Source organism: Vigna unguiculata, chromosome 3 (genome assembly GCF_004118075.2).
Source record: "Vigna unguiculata cultivar IT97K-499-35 chromosome 3, ASM411807v1, whole genome shotgun sequence".
Taxonomy (NCBI): domain Eukaryota; kingdom Viridiplantae; phylum Streptophyta; class Magnoliopsida; order Fabales; family Fabaceae; genus Vigna; species Vigna unguiculata.
The window spans coordinates 33,580,902-33,602,049 of NC_040281.1; positions in this window are offsets into that span (position 1 = coordinate 33,580,902).

Consider the following 21,148-nt stretch of genomic DNA (forward strand, 5'->3'; position numbering starts at 1 on the left):
AGTACTTTGATTGTGTGAGAGGACTTGGGTTCAAGTCCTATGTATATCAATTTTGAGTGAATTTTGTGTATTTTAATATAGCTTAACCATGCTGTGAAATAATATGATAATTGGGTTGTGATTGTTAGCATGAAATATGAATTGGCAATAAACATCACCATTAAGTCTTAGGTTCATTTTTGTATTATTACCTAGTTTTTAGGACACCTTTAAAAGGCCAAAGTGAGGTAAAGGGAAGGGTTTTGGCAAGCTGGAAAATATACCTAGAGAGAGAGCACGAAAATTCTGGAATTGTGTGAGGTTTGAGTGAGAGTTGAGGGGCTAAATAGAGAGGAACCCAGGAGGGTTGGTGATCAAAGGAGAACTTTCCAATTGTCAAGGTTTAAGCTAAAGGATCCAGGTTAGGGGAGCTGGATTTCGTTTACTTTGTTGTTTTATTAAATTACATGAATGATATGATGATGTGAATGCATCATTCTCGTTTTGATTGTGAAATTCTGATTTCTGGAAATTTTCCAGAAACCGCCTGGCGGGCTATACATAGCCGCTAGGCGGCTCATGCCAATTGTATGAGTTTGGGGTGTTTCTCGGGACAGCGCCTGGCGGTGAAACCCTGTACCGCCAGGTGACACAAGTGGATGGCTAAATTCTGGGTTTATTTAATGATCTGCCTGGCGGTGATGAATTTCCGCCAGGCGACGCGAGTCTGTTGACTCGATTTCCTGATTCTGTGCTTCTTGGGAGAATTCTAATCGGGGGGAAATTCGGGAATTTGTGGGTATTAGATAATTGAGGTGGTATTTTATTGATTTCCAGCATGAATGATCTGTATAAGTGATGGAACAGTGTTAGGGTTGGAAGGAAAGGAGACCTTGCTATTAGACCAATTGATGTTGAAATTTTAAGGGAGAAAGTGGTAAAGATTGAGTGGAGAATTACACATGGGACTATATGTGAGTGAGTAAGAGTGTGAACTAAGAGAATATTTGACAAGAAACACAGCAAGAGGATGGGGGAAGATGTGATAGGCCGTGACAGAACTTGGAATTTGCCAGGTCTGGTGTACCGCCTGGCGGGCTAGGGGATACCGCCAAGCGACGACGAGAAAATCAGAGGCATGTGGGAAAGTTTGGAGTGCGTTAGGTTCGGGTTAGATGCGATGATAATCTGGTCAGGAAATGATATAGGGTAATTCAATGAAAATGTTTCTCTTAGATATATTTTTGAGTTGGATTATGAAGGATAAAGTTTGAAAAAATCCTTAGTGGGTCGTGAGGTTGGAAAATAGGCTTTAATTAGGAATGAAGTATAAAGCACAACTAAGGTGGGATGGGTATTGAACATAAGCTAGTCAGAGTCTAAGATAGTTGACTAAGATGATTAATCACATGCACAACAGGACTAATAGTATATTATAAGGTACAATTTCTGTTTTATGTGGGTAGGAGTGGATTAAATATGATATTAACAGGTAATATTGACCTTAATCATAAGCTTGGTTGTGGCGTAAGGGATTGAGAGGTCAATGAAAGGGAATTAAGGATCATTATAGGTACTAATACATGTTAAACTAGAAAGAAGTTGTTCTGGTATAGCGCCTGGCGGGAGGGAACGGCTCCGCCAGGCGACAAAGAGGGAATCAGAGAGCACCTGATAGCACAACACCTGACGGTCGGGTCTGTGGCGCCAAGAGATATCTATCCAACAACGAGCCACTATTACGTAGGCGCTTGGCGGTGAGGGTAATACCGCCAGGCGGTACTTGCAACGAGATGAATTCTTGAGGCGCTGTGCGCCTGGCGGTACGCGACAACCGTCAAGTGGTTTGGGAGTTGGCAGCGCCTGGCGGCGCGTGTCCCCCGCCAGGCGATTTGTTCTACTGTAGCTTGGAATTTTGGTTTTGTATTTGTGATCTACAAGGCGTCTAGCGGTGCTTTAAAGGTGGGGTTGCTGGTGTTCCTTGAGTTGTGGCTCAGAACGTATCCCTTGAGTTGTGGCTCGGGATAGGGGTTAAGCACGTGGTATTCCTTGAGTTGTGGCTCGGAATAACATCCCTTGAGTTGTGGCTCGGGATGGCGGATGAACATGAGGAACGCTTGAGTTGTGGCTCGGGTTGGCGAGTGTTGCCGGTGTGAGTGTGCTGGTTGTGGCCAATACGGATGGGTCCAGATGGATTGCCCTCCTCAGTTGTTGGCTGACGAGTTTGGTAGTCTTGGGACGATACAGACTATGCCCGTATATGGGAACTCTACCTGGCGTTACGGTGTATAATCCGTAGCATTGTTTTCCGCACGTGCTCTATCAGTTGTGGCCGATAGGTATGGCAGCAAGTCATCTTGAAGTAATCATTAGACGATGTAGAACACAAATAATCTAATTGAGGGTCAGACGGTAGGAATTAAAGTATAGAACAACTGTGGAATGTTCAAGTTATGTATAGTGATATGTGTGTATGTAAATATATATATATATATATATATATATATATATATATATATATATATATATATATATATATATATATATATGTAACATTATATATGTTTTATCTATTAAGCTCACCCTATCTGTGTGTGTTTGGCGATGATCGTATACGCAGTACACGGGAGCAAATGTTGTTGATGCAGGTGGCTCAGGTGAAGCTTAGTCGCGGAAAGGGGATATACTCGAAAAAATCTTATGTTTTCTTTTATTATGACCTACAAGATTTTTATGAGCTTTTTAATTCTATGAGTTTTTTTAATCGGGACATTTTTGATCTTGTAAACTTTTTTGACCCCAATTCATGTGGTCCGAGATCCGGTCCTATGAAGTGAACAAAATTGATAATCTCCATTCCCATCCTATGTACTTTCTACATCTGATCGTGCCAATTCATTTTGAAATAACTTTCTACATAGTTATTATGCGAGGAAACTAATATAGAGAGTGGAGATTTCTATTTTGCACTATTTTGTCTTAAAGAAAGTTTCGTCTCCATTGGACTCGTAACACGCGACAACTTTGCCCTCACAACTTCAACATTTGATATCAAATGTTGAATGGTTTTTCATCAGGCTTTCATAGATTTATCCCTAAGTAAGTGGAGTTCAAATAAAATGTGAAATCATGATTGTAATGCTTAGTTTAATACTAGGATGTTGATTGATGGAATGAGATAATATAAATTTTGCAAGTTATACGATATAATATTTAGTTGGACAATTTGTTATATATATATATATATATATATATATATATATATGACGTATGTCAATTTATTACATTAAGCAGCAAGTACAACATAACGTTACACTGTACAGTATACTGATACCTAATTGTCTATTGACAGGAGTAGTAATGTAACAAGTCGCTGAACATTTAAAAAGAGTGTTTGGATAGTAAATTTCAAAATTTATAAATCCATCTCATTTTATTTTTAAATTTTTGTTTGGATTTAAATTTAATTAATTTTAATTTTTTATTTAGATAAAATATTTTAAATACCACTAAATCTAAAAAAGAAAATAAAAAATAATTGTATTAATTCAAAAATATGAACCTTGACAGTTTTTTTAGTCGATTTTGATTGATATTATTTTTTGATTAACGTTCATCAACACTTTTTAAAATATTTGAAAAACTTTTCTCATTTTTCAATAAATTATTTTTAGTTAATACCGACCATAATTAACACTTATCAAGAAATGTTCATGACTGGAACTTTTTTCCAATTTTATGTTAGTATCAATAAAAAATTCTTGTATGTAAGAAAATAATCTTAGTTAAAAAAATTGTAATAAATATTAAAATAACTAAATTAGTAAGTGATTGACAAAAACTTTATATTTGTTATTATTAGAAATAATTGAGGTGTGTGTTAAATAGGTATGACAAAGTTGTTCTTACCACATGTCCAATAATCTCGTATCCCTTTCTTCTCCCATCCACCGATGTGTCTTTTAAAAGTAAAATTGTAATAGACAAGTTCCATATGGGATAATACTTCGGACGGATAATAACATTTTATGCCATGCCTATATTTTCATCCCATTTTCTTTTTCTTTACCTTCTTTTTCTTTATATAATCAAACCTAATGAACCCCTCACAAAAAAAAAAAAAAAATTAACCCATCAGTTGAAAAATAATAGACTTGAACAAAATAATAATAATCAATCGAAAAAAATATTACATTCATAAAAAAAAAAAGTTTCCTCCACGTTGGTCGAAAAAATCTTAACCATATACAAATCGAAATAAGAAGAATACACAAAGATTAATAAAACATGAATTTGAAAATATAAAAAAATTCAAATTCTTCAAATTTTATAATTCAATTATTTTAATAAAATTCTCATATTTTAAAACTTTTACTCAAATAGTATATTTTATCATAAAAAATCTTATATTCTTTATAAAAATGAGTTATCCTATCAAAATTAAAATTATGTAAACACATTATTATATTTTAGGTTAACAAAAACCAATTTTTTTTATTTAAAAAAAAAAATTCAAATCTTATAATTAATCTTGAAACCGTAATTTCAACCACGGTTGCAGCTAGAATCAATATTGAAAAGTCTTTCTTTTTATATTGACTGAAACTAGGTCAGTACTTGTTCTGATATGTAAAAGATAATTTTAGCCTATCTTAAATGTTTTTTTTTTCTGCACTGGTGTTCATTAAGCCCACTTACTTTAACTGATACTAATAATGATAAACTAACAATGCAATAGTTGAATAAAAATATTAAACTATATTTGATTAAAACAACTTGAATCGTTGCTTCATTTTAGACAACAAAAACAAAAATGGTGTATGGTGTGAATGAAATGAATACTATAGGTAAGATTTTTTAGCTAATTTGATGAATAAAAAGAAACATAATTAGAGAGTGATACCCCTGAAAAATAATGAGTTTGAATGTGGAAGTCTATGGTTTAGGTTTAATTTAGTTAATATTCAGGCAGTTGCTAAAAATAGAATTCCCCATTTATAAGTGTGGTCAGATATTGAGAGGTTGGCAATCAGCCCTAAAAGTATGAAACCATAGCTTTCCTTTTATTTTGTTTTATAATTTAATTAATATGGTTAGCATGTGCGTATTTTATCTGCTGCTACATCGTAAAATTATTATGTTTCGTACACTGTCACCCAGAGTTTCCCTTCACCTTTAAACTCTTTCTTTTTTTCTTTTTCATTTTTCTCTCACAAGAAGAAATAGTTTGAAATGTGAGGTATTATCGTCCCACATCTACTTTATATTTGTCGTGAAACGTGAGAGAATCGTACCTGAAATCTAGCCATATTCGTGAATGTTACCATTCTCCACAATATACATAGCGTTGCAGATTAGTTGTCATCAATCCAACTAACTTCGTACGTTGGTATAATGCAAAAAAGTTATACGTAGTTGTTTTTTTCTTGAATGTAATCTTGTAAGAGGATGCTCCTATCCAACGTTAAACCGTGGTACGTTTGGTTGCATATTTAAGATGCTCTTCATCACTTCACCCCTCCTAAATCATTACAACAACTCATCACTTATTAGTTTAAAACCAAACATACTTTTAATATTTTCACACTTATCATCTTCTTTTAACCTTTGTGTTTGGATGATGTATTTCAACAATTTTAAAAAATTGAAATGCATTGCATTTGAAATTATTGTAATTGAATTTCCTTCATTTTTAAATAATTTTTGAAATACCTTATATTTTAATTTTTTGTTTGGATAAAATAATTGAATTTCTCATATGAGATAAAATTTCATTTTAATAATATTTATTTTAATATATAAATTTTGAAATTAAATTTAATAAATATAATTGTCAACTTAAAATATTTAAATTCGGTCAAATTAAGGTCTTCGACTCGGCCCGACCCGTCTACATCGTCGAGCTCGTCTAGTCCGTCAGGTTAGTCTAGCCCGACCAGTTAAGGTCGTCAGAGCCGTTAGGATTGTCGGGCCGATCGAGCCCGTTAGGATCGTTGGGCATATCAGGCCCATTTGAATTGTTGTGCTAGTCAGGCCCGTTTGGGTTATCGGGCCGGTTAGGCCTATTTGGGTTGTTTGGTCAATCAAGCCCATTTGGGTTATTGGACCGATCAAGCTCGTTAAGGTTATCAACCCAGGTCATGCGTCATTGGGCCCCCTAGCCAATATGGGTCATCGGGCCACCCGACCTATCTTAGTTGTCAAGCCCGTCAACCCGTCTTGGTTGTTGGGCTCGCTTGACCCGTCTGGGTCGTCGGGCCTGCTTGACCCGTCTAGGTCGTCGGGCCTGCTTGACCCGTTTGAGTTGTCGAGCCCATCCAACTCGTGTGGGTCTTCAAGCTCGCCCGACTCGTCTTGATCATTGTGCATGTTTGGGTCATTTGGCCCACCTGGCTCGTCTAGGTCGTCCGACCCGTTTTGATAGTCAATCATGCCCAGCCCGCCTTGATCGTCGATCCGCCTGACCCGTTTTACTGTCGGGCCTATTTTGATCGTCAGGTCAGCCCAGTCCATGTATGTCGTTAGGTTGGCCCAACTCGTTTCAGTCATCTGGGTCGTCTGAGCCAAATTAACATCTCTAATCTTGAACAATGAGGAATATCACAAATTGTGGAATTTTAATTTTCTTCATTTTTGAGTGAATTTCAAATTTTACTATTTTAGTGATTTAAAATACCTTCTCAAAATGACTGAATTTCAATTTCTTTCTAATTTCTTCATCCAAACAAATCATTTTATTTAGAAAAAATTCAAATTCTCCAAATAAATGAATTACCCTCTTAAATTATCTTATTCAACACACTAGTGTCTTTTACAAATGCAACACAATGATTTCAAACTACCATCCATATACATCTCAACTTGTATGAAGTGGTCGATTATTACCCTATTTTCTTTATTATTCAACTTGTACAAATAAATAACAATTTTTATTGAGATAAATTCTATTGTTATACCCAAATCATACCACAGAAAACGACAAGGTATTACACTATTTCTTTTGTGTTATGAATGCACTGCATCAGTTATCGTGATATGCATTGTACATACATTGCCATGTGAATTTCCACAACCGCCTGAATTTTTTTGGAATTGATGCATGGCTAGTATCAAGTTTTTACTCAGAGGTTTTCAGAAATAGTAAAACATTAATAATATAATATTAAGTGGTCAGTATGCATGACTTCATATGAAAACGATAACTGCATATCATGAATTTACGATCTCAAAAACCTTATTTTTATTTATTTATATGTATATATACTTCTATATATGTGTATGACTCATTTGTTCTTTATTGTTTATTTGTCTTCACATATTCAAAGTTTATATAGTTGTGGGCAAGAATAAGAAAATATATTAAATAAAGGAACCGTCAAATCAATTTAAAGTGAAACATTAATTGTGTGCTCAAAGCGTGATCCAATAATAAATGAAAATTTTCACAAACATTTATTGGCGTCTATAAATATATCCTGCTGAAAGCTTATTTTTTAATTTGGTGTTGTGTTAATAAAAGAGGTTGTGTAGACAAATGAAGGTTTCATAATCAGGGTGCCATAAATTGGTTCAGCTGTCAGAGTTTAATACATAACAGATCTTTAGTAACGATTATTAAATTCAATTTGGAGGCACCAAATTTTGGTGGGTGATGATAAATTGCGTTAATTCTGCAACACCCCTTCGTGTTTATAGTAGCACCACGTGGGTGATGATAAATAGTGTTAATTCTGTGACAATTGTTGTGAACTGATACGGTTAAGCAATTATATGCAACATCAATGTGTTTTACTGGTATTTACTTACAGCAGATACACACATTAACAAATTGTAGATACAATTTAATTGCCCTGCATAATGCACTTCATTAAGGAAAACAACGTCCAACTACACAACTCTCTCTCTTTAAATAATTTTATATTAAAACAAAAAAAAAATCAGAATATACTATTTTATGTTTATGTCTATGTCTATAAATTTATATAACTTTGTTAAAAAAAAGAAGACAATTTAACCTCCTGGATTACTAACTGCCTATTAATCTAGAGTCCTCATTTGAAGAAAATCTTTAATATAAAAAATGAAAGTAAGAGTCTCATGTTCTCAAGACATTCACCGTATTCTTATAATATGATTTGTATTCAATAGTGTAAGTGTTCAAAATAGTTTTTGGACTTATTTATAGAAGATAATTTCAACCAAACTTTAAAAAAAAAGGAAAAAATAGTTTTAAACAATATGAACGCAAGGAAAAGAATCATAATTGTGAACAAAAAGAGCAATAATAAATGAAATTAAGTTAATGATTATATTCAATGTAAAATTAATACTAGTGGCGGTTCTTTATTGTGATTAAGAGTTCTTGCCCCTCTATTTTTTTACGCATATATAATATGAATACAAACCATTTCTTATTATTTTTAATATATTTAATCTCTTCAAATTTATAAAGAGAAGTTTCCGCACTTCAAAATATTTTTTGAAGATTTATCATTATCTATCGTTAACATCAAATTAGCTTTCTTAATTCTTGGTTAAGCACATGTATGATCTTTGAAAGATGGAGTATGGGAGAGGCACATTACATATTCATTAAGGGTAGGGAGACATGCAGATCTTCAAAAATATTTTGCAGTGTCAAAATTTTGTTTATAATTCTGTACAAAGGACCAAATATACTATAATTAAAAATAATATTTTATATATATATATATATATATATAATTATAAAAATTAACTAAAAATAAGGAGAGTTTATATGAAAGAGAAAATGTGTCAAAAGGTTTAAACATTTCAAATACTAACATGAAATACGTTTGAAATATCAGATAAGCTTAATAAAATTTAGTTAAAAAGACTAAATCCACGCATTTCTAAAGATGAATGACTAAATTGGTCTAAAGTTTCGAAGAGGGACTAATTTCAGATTTCACTAAAACTTGAGGGACCAAAAAATATATTTAACCCACTAGTGCAAATTTGACATTTTACTTCGCTTTATAGGCCTCAGTTATAGCTGAACCGAAGCCTATAAGGAGACAATGACATTTTTGCAATTTCGTCCAACTATATTACCTCGGGTCTCTGAAAACTGGTGCAGTAAAGAAACTTTAGGCCTCGGTTACAAAAGAATCAAAGCCTATAAGGCAGCCCAATAACCAAAATTTCAAAAATGCCACCAGCGTCAGGACGTTTGGCTTCGGGTCTTTAAGGATTGAGGCAATAAAGGGCTTTAGGCCTCGGTTATTAATTGAACTGAGGCCATAAGGCCTGTTAAAGTTCCCAATTTATGAACCCTTACTATTCATCGTCTCCCACAATTCTCTTCTCTCTACGTGAACTTCGTTGCTCTACACCAACACCACGCTCTGCCTCTGTCGTCGACCAGCATCTGCCGTCAACCGTCGCGCATCATTGCCTCCGTCGTGCTGTCCAGGTTTGCCGATTGCAAATCGCCTCCCGCTGCGGGTGAGTTCGAAAATAGGTTTTGCTTCGCGTTTTGTTTTTTTTTTTTTTTGCCATTTTGGTTCATTTATGTTGCTTTGATTTTCTTTCTATTATGAGTTGCTACAATTTTCTACATCTAAAGATCAAAATCTTGTAGTAGGATCAATGACATACTATGGTATAATACAAGAGATATGGGAGGTTGATTATACCATATTTACTATTCCATTGTTCAAATATAAGAGTGGTGTCAAAATGGATGAATCAAGAATGACTCTAGTTGATTTTCGAAAGGTGGGTTATCGAGACGAGCCATTTATCATGGCACAATAAGCATCTCATGTTTTCTATGTTAAAGATCATGCGTCTGAACATTAGTTTGTCGCTCTTCATGGAAAAAAAACAGATTGATCCTAGTGAAGAGAATTTGAGGCAGCCACAATTCTTCATGGGATAGAGTTATCAGAGGATGAGGTTAAGCTCACGGTAGAAGAGGTTCTTGTGCCGTTTACTTTAGTTCATGTGCCAACAGATCAGGTATATACTGTGACTTAGGCACTCGAATGTTTCCTCGCCTGACCTAGAGATTTGGTTGTTTTTGACCCCCCGGTACAGACTCTTAATATATCTATGGTTTCTGACACATGTTTATTAGATTCAAATTTAAATTATATTCCATTTTAACTAAAATTGCATTGATATAGGAAAGTCCTAAACCAAAGAAGATTCCATTCTCTTTGGAAGATCCTCTTGGTGCATTACTCTAACTTGTTGAAATCATAGATGATAAGTCAATGCAGGTTCCTTGGGATTCTAACATTTTTGGGAGAGACCTTGAGATCCCACTGTACTTGCATTCCAAAGATGTCTTGGAGCTTGCACAGGGACAAGAGGAACTAAATATGACCATTATTCAATTATGGATGATGTAAGTCTTTTAGTCATTATATATAGTTATTTGATATATTTATCTATTTACTTATATCAAATCAATTTTATGTCTAGGTATCTCTAGTGTCACTGAAACTATGGGGCTCAATGATCTATATGGGTTTATAGACCCCCAACTAATTCATGAAGGCAACAAGTTTGATGACATCCAAGCATATGTGACCAAATGATTTCAACGTGAAAAATAAATTTATTTTGTCCCTTATGTTGCTGGGTAAGTCATTTTTGTTAACTTATGAATATAATCTGTCATTTTAATGCATAACAATGAATTTATTTTCTTCTCAGACGTCATTGGCAAATACTTGTGGTTTCCTTAAGGGAGAACCTTGCTATATGGTTTTGCTCTTTGCACCGTCCTCCCCCAACCATCTTAGACAAGTGATAGATTGGTAAAAACCTCAATGTTAATCTTATGAATATGACATGTTATATAAAAGTATCATAATTTATTCCATTTATTATAGTTCAATTCTTGGACATAACATGTTGTTAGGGAGATCAACGACTAAGGCAAAATGTCTTGTATGGTGTTCCCTCCAGATTTGATATTTCTATCCATATATTTATAATTGTTTAATTTGATTTTCTTCATTAATTAATTGCAATTTTGTTGGTATAATGTAGTGTAATAGACAAATCGGCTCATATGAGTGTGGTTACTATATAATGCAATGAATGACAACTATTATGCGTGATCGTATTACAACTAATTAGGAAACGATAATATATATTTGAATTAAAACGAATACTTTGCAATATTGTCTTTTTATATACTAACTTAAGTTAATGTCTTATTTTGCAGACATTCAATAGTCCTGCCCCATTTCCCGCAAAGTCCATAAAGTTTGGTAGGATAACATGTGCAAAATTTATAATTCAGATGTACAATAGTATTGATTAGGATAATGTTTGAATTGTAGATGATTTTTAATTGTCTATTAAATGTATTTGGATTGTGAATGTTTCATAAAATATTATGTTCTGTCTGTGTTGGTTTCTGAAAAAAAAATATGTAGGTTTAAATGTGGGAATAATCATAAAATAGAAATCCTATTAAAAAAAAGTGTGCATTAGGCCTCGGTTCTTACCATAATCGAGGCTAAAAGGTCTTCGAAAAATTTATTTAATTAAATTTTTTTGACTATATGGCTTCGGTTCGACCACAACCGGGGCAGAAAAGTTTCCTGTATGGCCTCGGGTTGATTAGAATCGAGGCAGAAAGGGGGTGTTTTTGCTTCGGTTGACACCCAAGGCCAAAAACTACCCTTTTTTGCTTCATCCCAATATGCCTCGATTTTGGAACCAGGGTAGAATATTGAAAATAACCGGGGCCAAAAGCCCTTACTGCACTGGTGACCCTATAATATATAAAAGGGTTAAATATGTTTTTGGTCCCTTAAGTTTCAGCGAAATTTGGAATTAGTCCCTCATCAAAACTTTTGACCAATTTAGTCCTTCATCTTTCAAAATGCATGAATTTAATCCTTTTAACCAAATTTTGTTAAGTTTATCTCACGTTTCAAGCGCATTTCATGATAGTATTTAAATTATTTACACTGTTTGACACATTTTTGCTTCAATGTTAACTTAAATACTATCATGAAATGTGCTTGAAACGTCAGATAAACTTAGCAAAATTTGGTTAAAAGGACAAAATTCACGCATTTTGAAAGATGAAGGACTAAATTGGTATAAAGTTTTGATGAGGGACTAATTCCAAAATTCACTGAAACTTGAGGGACCAAAAACATATTTAACCTTATATAAAAAAGGATACAACCTTTACTTTATTAATAGGGATGACAATGTAGGATGTACCATGTGAACCGACCTGTTGACCCACATGAAAAAGAACAAGGCATGCTAACTATTTTAACTTATTGGCTCGTTTAGGCCCTACTCGAATAACTTGCATAGACCAATGACATGTTGACCCGCATTTGGACTATATAGCCCACATTAACTTAAATTCCTAAAATTTGGTAACATCAGCACAATACGTCGTATGTGTGTTTCTTCAAAGCAACTTGCTTATTCACGTTTATTCTCCAGTTCATCCAAAAGTAGTTCCCTCATTCGCGTTTCTTCCCTTATTTTAATCTAGTTCAAAATCAATTTTTTGTTTTCAACAAATTTGTAATATTTTGTAATATTGAATTAGGCTTAAAGTTCACTTCTTAACGTCAAGTTTATCCTTTCCAACTTTGGTTGTCCAAACATAAGCTTTTAGGTTCTATAGAATATTCTTTGACCCCCTTAGAATATTTTATAATCTCTTAAAAGATTTACATAACACTCCTAACAATAGACACATACGGAATTGCTTCCATTTGTTCATGTTCAAAATCATTCTTAGGACATTGAGCAAGAGTAAACTTGTTTCCTTTTCTGAATTGGGATGTGTGATGATTCGAGATGGCAAATAAACCCGCCTTCGTGGGTATTGCCTGAACTCGTCCTCGTTTTGATGGAGAATCCCCGCATTGACTGGGTATGGGTATGGGGAATCCTCAATTTTTTCAATTGGGGATGGGGATGGGTATTGGGATGTACATATCCCCGCCATAATACCTGTCTCCGCCATATCTCCATCCTCGTTTAAATTATTAAAATATTCACAATTAATTAAGTAACCATATATATATATATATATATATATATATATATATATACTCTCTATTTTTTATTTCTTCTAATTATTTAGTTTGTCATGAAACTCATTCGCATCTCTAATATATTTTTCATCTTATCATAACCTTCATTTAATTATGTTAAAATGATATATGTTAATTAAAATTTTTTATGTCTCACATTTGAATATTTCTATTATTTTTTAATATTTTTATTTATTATATATTTTTCTTTCACATGATAATGTTTAATACTCTCAATTTAAGTGTTTAATATTATAAACCTTTCATTTACTATGTAATATAAAAAAAATCTTTACTTATTATTTATTTTTGTTTCATTTGAAGAACTCTTTTGTTTCGCTAAAATAATTTTCGTTATTTCTCAACCATTGAGTATATATGTTAACATTTGAAAAGTTTTCTTATAAGGTATTTTTCATCTTATCATACTCTTAATTATACATTTTTTTCTTTGCGCGATTTTTTCAATATTCTCTCAAATTGTTTCTAAGACACACATTTTTTCAATATCACCATCCAACATATATTGCAGTTCAAAAGATACAAGATCTATGTCAAAATTTTATTATTTATTCTTTGTGTCATTTTGATCAAGTGATGTATTATAAATTTTATTAGTATATAAAAAAGAGATTCATTAGAATTTAAAAAATTGAAGTAAACAAACATTTAAAATATATTTTAATTTGAATATTTGTTTTCCTTTTATATTTTTTTAAAAATATTTTTAAATTTTATCAACTAGGTCTTATTAATGTTTGCAAATTTAATAAATGTTTTGGTTCTCATGAAATTTTATTTCATATTCTAATCTAAAATGTAAATAATTACAATTTATCTCAAAGTATTTGATATTGAAAAAACAATCATCCTCCTAATATTGAATATTTGATAATATTATGTTTCATTTACCATAGGTTTTTATTATTTTATAAAAATTAATTAAAATTAATATTGAAGTAGTAAGAAAACAGGTACGGATACGAGTACGAGATTATACCCGTTACTCGGTGGGGGTGGGGATGGGACAAAAGTTTGATACCCGTTGGATTTGAATTTGAGAATGTGGATGAATATTTTCTATAGGGATGGGTATGGGATAGCGAAACTCGTCCCCGCTCTGCCCCACTGCCATCCCTAGTGATGATGAGCGTTTTTCCATCTAGAACCTCTCTAACACTTTATTTATATATGCTTTCTAGGATGAGAATAACATTTCTTCTAATTTATGCCAAAATGTTTATATTCCTATTATAAATAATGGAAGAAGTAATTAGCCAAGAAGGGGAGTTGAATTGGCCTTTTCAAAAAATTTAGTTCCTTTTATACTTGTAAAAAAACCTTTAATTGAATCAGAACAACCAAGAAGTCAGTATGCAATTACTGTTGGACCATGCACTTTCAATTGATTGAAAACAGAGTTAATAGGTTGATTTCATTAAATAGAGAGTCAACCATACAAATTAATATATTTCAACAAATTAAAATATAGAAGTAGTCGTTTGAAATACTAGGAAATTATGTAGAAATATGAATTTGATGATTAACTCCAAATCAGTATTTGCAACTTATCAAGATTGATTATAGATAGTAATACAAACAGAGATACAACCTCAGATTGTGTCAAATCACTCAAGAAACATACAAAGATTATTAAAACAAGATTTCTTGAATCTTTACATCAAAAATCAAGCAAAGAGAGTAAGAATCAAACACAAGCACACAAATTTTTATACTCGTTCACTCAAAACTCAGTTACATCCAGTTTGTCAAAGCAACCTAGGCCTGACTTGCACTATTTCAAAAGATTTACACAATCCACAAGATTACACTTTCAAAATATACAAAACAAACACTAAGACTTTTGTATCCCACAAGAGTCTCAACAAGCACAACAAGATCTCACTTGCAGACATGGAAAACCACTAAGCAACACCCAAAAACTTGAACAAGATCAAACTTGGATGATGGCTCTCCTTGGCCAACCAAACCTCTTTCCCCAATTCTCTAAACCAAGCATAAAATGCTCTAAGAAGATTAAAGATTTGTCATGAATGTCTCTGCAATGGGCTTTGCCCAACCCGTCTCAGCTATAGGCACAAGTCGATTCGTCTCGCTAGTAGGCCTAGGCTGACCTGTCTCGTCCGTCAACCCGGGACGAACTTCCTAAATCGTTGGTCTGAGCTAGCCTGTCTCAGTAGTGGGCACAGGTTGACCAGTCTTGATCGTCGACACGACCTGATTCGTTTGAGCCACAAGCACTAGCGCGTTCGTCTAGGCCACAGGCCAGCCCAGTCTGTCTCAGTCGTCAGTCCAAGCCATATCCTCATGAACGACGGATCGAAACAGCTCAGACCATCTTGATTCTGAGCTTGATCTAGACCGTCTTGATAGTCGGCCCAAGCTAGTCTATCTCATTTGTTGGTCTTGTCTTGCCCGTCTAAGTCGTTAGTCTCTTTTGGCATGTCTCGATCATCGACCTATCTAAATCATGGGTTCGGGCCAGCCCATATTGGTCGTCGTCCTAAGGTTATCTCGTCACGGTCGTCGGTCTGGCACTACCCATCTCCGTCGTGGACTCTGGCTAGAACTTCCCGACCGTCGACCCTTCTCGACCTAGGGCGCTACCCAACACATCTTGGTCGTTGGCTCAAGTTGACCCGTCTCGACCATCGGCCCAATGATGAAGGATTATGTTGTTCCTTTTTAAGATGATTGAATATGGTTTGAGTTGATTAAGAAAGCTAAGTGAAATCCCCACTGGACATTAAGATAGCAAGCTATCTAGATGTGAAGGTTCCTTTCACAAAGCTCAAGAGAAGAAGATGATGGATTGATTCAAAACAAAAAGGAAATTGAAAACACATAAACCATAGAAAACCAAGAACAATTAAAGGAAGAAGAAAACATAAAATGGAAAGGAAAGAAATGGTAAAAATGTGAGAAACACGCCACTACAAGGCTAGGCTAGAAGCCATGGCAACCTTGAAGATGAGTGAATGTGTGCCGCCACTTGCTATGCAAGATAAGGCTTAAAAGTTTCACTCCCAAGGGAGGAAACTCTCACAAATGGTTGAGACACAAGAGTGTTTTTACTTCAAAATGTTCAACCCTTTTACATGTCTAGGAGCACCCCTTATATAGAAGAGTTTAGGGGCCTCTAAGCAAATAAAAGATACCTAAGGATGTGTCTATAAAAACCTAACCCTAGCTTCTAGAAACTAGGTCAAATAAGGTTACAAAAATGAGAGACAAAAGAGCCAACTATGGTGTGTGCAAGGCTAATTTCGTTCTAGCACAAAAGGAGACAAAGAATGTGTCTCATATGTCTCCAAAAAGTGGCCAAAGTGTGCTAAAAACAAAGGAGACCAAAGGTACATAGGTACACTTGTTTTATGCCTTTTACTTTATGCTTTATGCATTATGCCTTTGCTTTACTCTCTCATCCACATCATTTATGCTCCCCAATCACTATGCGCCACCTAGTATTGCTTTCTTACTCCTAATTAACCTACAAAGCAAATAAACATAGATTAGCATGTTGGCTTAAGTCAAGTCAACTATAGTCAACAATTCAAACCTAGTCAAAGGTCAACAAGTCAACTAAAGTTGATTCAACTAAGTCGACTTAGGGAATCAAAAATAACAAACACAAATAAAAGGGATGAAGGATTAGTAAACTTCCTTTCTAAACATGCTTAGTCTTCTTAAGCATGTGCCTCCATCCTTGGTTGGGGTCAATCCTTCATCACCCAGGCTGGTTCGTCTCAGTTGTTGGCTTGGGTCAGTCTGTCTCGTCCATCGGTTTGGGCTGTACTGTTTTAATCGTTGACTTGGGCTCGACCGTCTCTTTCATCGACTCGGGCTAGCTTGTCTCAATCGTCGGCCCTTCTCAACCATTGGCCCCACTTGGCTCGTCTAAGCCTTCGGGTCGACTCGGCTCATCTTGATTGTCGACCAGACCTGACTCAGGTTTTGGCTTAGCCTAGCCTATCTCGACTGTCGACCCGGTCCAGCCTGTTTATGTCCTCAACCTAGTCCAAGCTCTCTCGGTTATTTGTTTGGGTCGGTTTGACTTGTTTGTCAGCCTCGGCTAACATCTTTTTCCCATCCTTGGTCGTCAAGCTACGTTGGCTCATCTCCATACCTCTTTAAGATATGTGTTGATGGATTGGTAGAAGATGCATATTTGGAGATATTTGACTGCTGAGGAATAGATTTTGTTGGCCCTTTGCCAATCTCCAATACACATAAGCATATTTTGGTAATGGGTTGAAGTTAATTAAATAAAAACTGATATTGTAATTCATCCCTAGAGTTCTTATGCACATATTGTAATATACTAAAAAAGAACCATGGGAGGATAACATTTGCTCCTTTTGCTTGTATTAGAGATCATTATGAGTAGTTAAACTCTTCATTGTTGGGATTAGATGTAACTTCTCTAGCTCTCTATAATGCATTTGTTTCAATATATGTTATGTTATTGCTTTACACAGTTGTCACTTGATTTGATTTTATCCTTTTGATGATTTGATCAATCATCTTACCTCATCAACTTAAATGTAACTGGTTTAAGTTTATATCCAATGAAGTTTTTTAATACTTGTTAGATGCTAGGAATATATCTAAGGATTTAATTGATTCAAAGAGTCTTGTTCATTAATGTAAGGAGTTATTTAATCAGGGGTGAGGAATCACTCTGAGTCTGATAACTTTAGGTTCTAGATACCAATGATGGGTTTAGAATGACCATTAGTAGTACTTCCAAGAACACTAAAGTCAAGAGCATAACTTGTAACGAGTTAAAGGCGCAACAGATGAAAAGTAGTCAAGTTCAATCCCAACATCTTAATCAACCTCACTTAATTCATTATTCAATTGAACTTGTTTTCAAATCTTTCAAAACTTTTATCACTATTTTATTAAAAAATTGAATAGATCATAAGTTACTCTGTTATCAAACCAAATCTATGTAGATACGACTTTTTTGTACTAGAATTGATTAGTGTATTTATTGGAAAAGTTAAATCCTAATTGGACCATCTACAAGGAGCTTGCTTTCAACCGTGGTGAGTATAATGATAAGGGTGAAGATTTCACTAGGTCGTGCTTGTTGGCTTTTCTTCCAAAAGTTATCAGAAAGCTTCCTATGGGTACGGGCATGTGGGAAGAACTTCTAAGGTTCCATTTTTTTATTCCTATTTGAGTTTTGGACTTGGTGGATTGTGTAATATAGTTCTCTCTTTTGTCTTCATGTAAAACAATGAAAAAGGAAATAATTAACATAAGACACCAAATCCTTACACTATTCTCACTGCCACTAACATTACATTATGCACAGTGTATATATTGTTTCAATCTTCTCTTATACTTATCACTTATGCTTGACAAATTAACCACTTATGCTTGATGAATTAACCAACTTCAAACCATATATATGTTTTGTACGTGAGATTTACATTAAATTGTCACATACACGTAAACCTCACTTTTTAATTGAATGTGTAATTTTATCCTATTAAGAAAGATTCATGTTTTAAAAAGTTTACTATTTTTCAAATTTTAATCCATGTTTCTTATATTTCACAAAAACTTCGGTAGCATTTCACATTCGTCTTTTAAGTAACATAAAAGCAAAACGACAACATTAAATAAACTAAAATTATATATATATATATATATATATATATATATATATATATATATATATATACTCAAAAATTAACACAAAATGCAATTTTCTAAAATTCTTAAAAATATATGAAAGTATATATTAAAATATTCATATTAATGGATTATTAAAAAACGAATAATTTTCTCAAAGTGTATGATTGAAAAATTAAAAGGACTATATCTACCTCCTTCTCTTTGGTTTTATAAAAAGAAAACATAAAAATAATTTATATTGAATTTCAAATGCAATATATCATATACAAAATTTGGACAACATAAAATTTGAACTTCCCTAAAATTAAACAATACAATTTTCCAGTGTTAAATGCCAATACATTTAATAAAATAATATGTAAAATATCGAAGATCACACTCTCGGGATCTTCTACACAACACTAACATATAATTTTAGCAAATTTTAGAGAACGTAAAGGATATATCTGATGCAACATTGATTATCTCTTGCATAAAAGATTACAACCCAAAGAAAAAAAAACTTAAATATACATCTGGTCCCTATTTTTGTTGATTTTATTTAATTTGGTCCCTATTTTCGTTTTATGTTCAATTAGGTCCTCATTTTCGTCAAATTGTGGTCAATTTGGTCCTTTTCACTAACGGTATTTAAATAGTTAACGTTTTTGAACAGTACATGCCACGTGTCAGCTCCTGGTTTTTTTAATTTTTTTTAATTTTTTTAATTTTTTAAATTTTTTTAAATTTTTTTAAATTTTTTTAAATTTTTTTAACCTTTTTAACTTTTTTTAATTTTTTTAATTTCAAAAAAATTGGTCCACGTGTCAAGTCACAATTGTGCCACGTGTCAATGCTAGTACCACGTGTCAGCTTGTGGTAGTATTATTTTTTTTGTTCAATTTAGTCCTTATATTCGTTATTTTTGTTCAATTCAGTCCCAATTTTTATTAAAATAAATCAATTTTGTCCTTTTCAAATTGACACTAAATTTAATATCTTTTATACAAATTATATTAATATCTTTTCTAAAATTGAACTTTAAATTTATAATTTTTTAAATTCAATTATAAATTATTGAATTTAATTATAAATTGAATAAATTCTTATATTTAATTTCTAAATAGAATATAATTATTAATTTTTTTTCTAATATTTATATTCTAAAATATTTTTAAAATTGATATATAAAAATATTTTAAATGTTCAAAATATTTTAGAAAAATAAACTAATATTTGTAAAATTAACATTTACATATAAACTATTTTAGATTTTAATATCTAAATTGCAATAAAAATATTAAATATTTTAAATTTAAATATAAATTTTACAAATGTTAATATATATTTTTAAAATTTTAATAATTATATTTTAATTATATTTAAATAATTATATTCTATTTAACAATTGAATCTAAAAATTATATTCAATTAATAATTAAATATTATAATTTATAATTAAATTTAAAAAATAAGTAATAATAATGTCAATTTTAAAAATTAAGTGGTTTTATTTTAACAAAATTTGGGACTAAATTAAACAAAAATAACGAATATAGGGACTGAATTGAACAAAAATAATGAATATAGGAACTAAATTGAACAAAAAAAATAATACTACCAGAAACTGACATGTGACACAATTGTGACTTGACACATGGACACTTTTTGTGAAATTAAAAAAAATTAAAAAAAAATTAAAAAAAAACAGGAGCTGACACGTGACATGTACTGTTCAAAAACGTTAACTATTTAAACACCGTTAGTGAAAAGGACCAAATTGACCACAATTTGAGAAAAATGAGGACCTAATTGAACATAAAACGAAAATAGAGACTAAATTGAATAAAATCAACAAAAATAGGAACCAAATATATATTTAAGAAAAAAAAAACCTTATAAATGGCCTAAAGGAGTATTACATGCAACAAAATGAGCAATGCAAGAAATGTCATTTTCTCTACCATGTTTTCTCTCTAAATCACAATGTCATAATCAATAAAATCAATCCTTTCTATCACTCTCATTCTCTACCCTTCGTACGAGAGACCACTTAGAACTCATTTGAAAAAGAAGAAATATGACAATGTCAACATTCCATAATAGTGATTATCGGTGCATGAGAAAGATGCGTGGATGATGGTGTAAGAAAACCTAAAAGTAATAAAATCGAAGAGCAACACAAAAAGAAAAAATGTCTCAGTTTTAAATATACTAATACTTGCTCAGCTAGTTTTTAGATCGGCTTTGATGTAATTAAAGAATTGGTTATTCTATGTTAAAAGACTGAAATTTGTAAAAATGTCTCGATTGTAAAAAGCTGAAGGACCTATGATTGTCTTATATTAAGTTTTTATTACGCTCTGCTATCAAGGATTTATTGATTAATTAAAATTAATGCTTAATTTAGAGAAGACTTAAAATTCTAACTGTCAAAGGATAACTCATTTTATTTTATTTTTTCT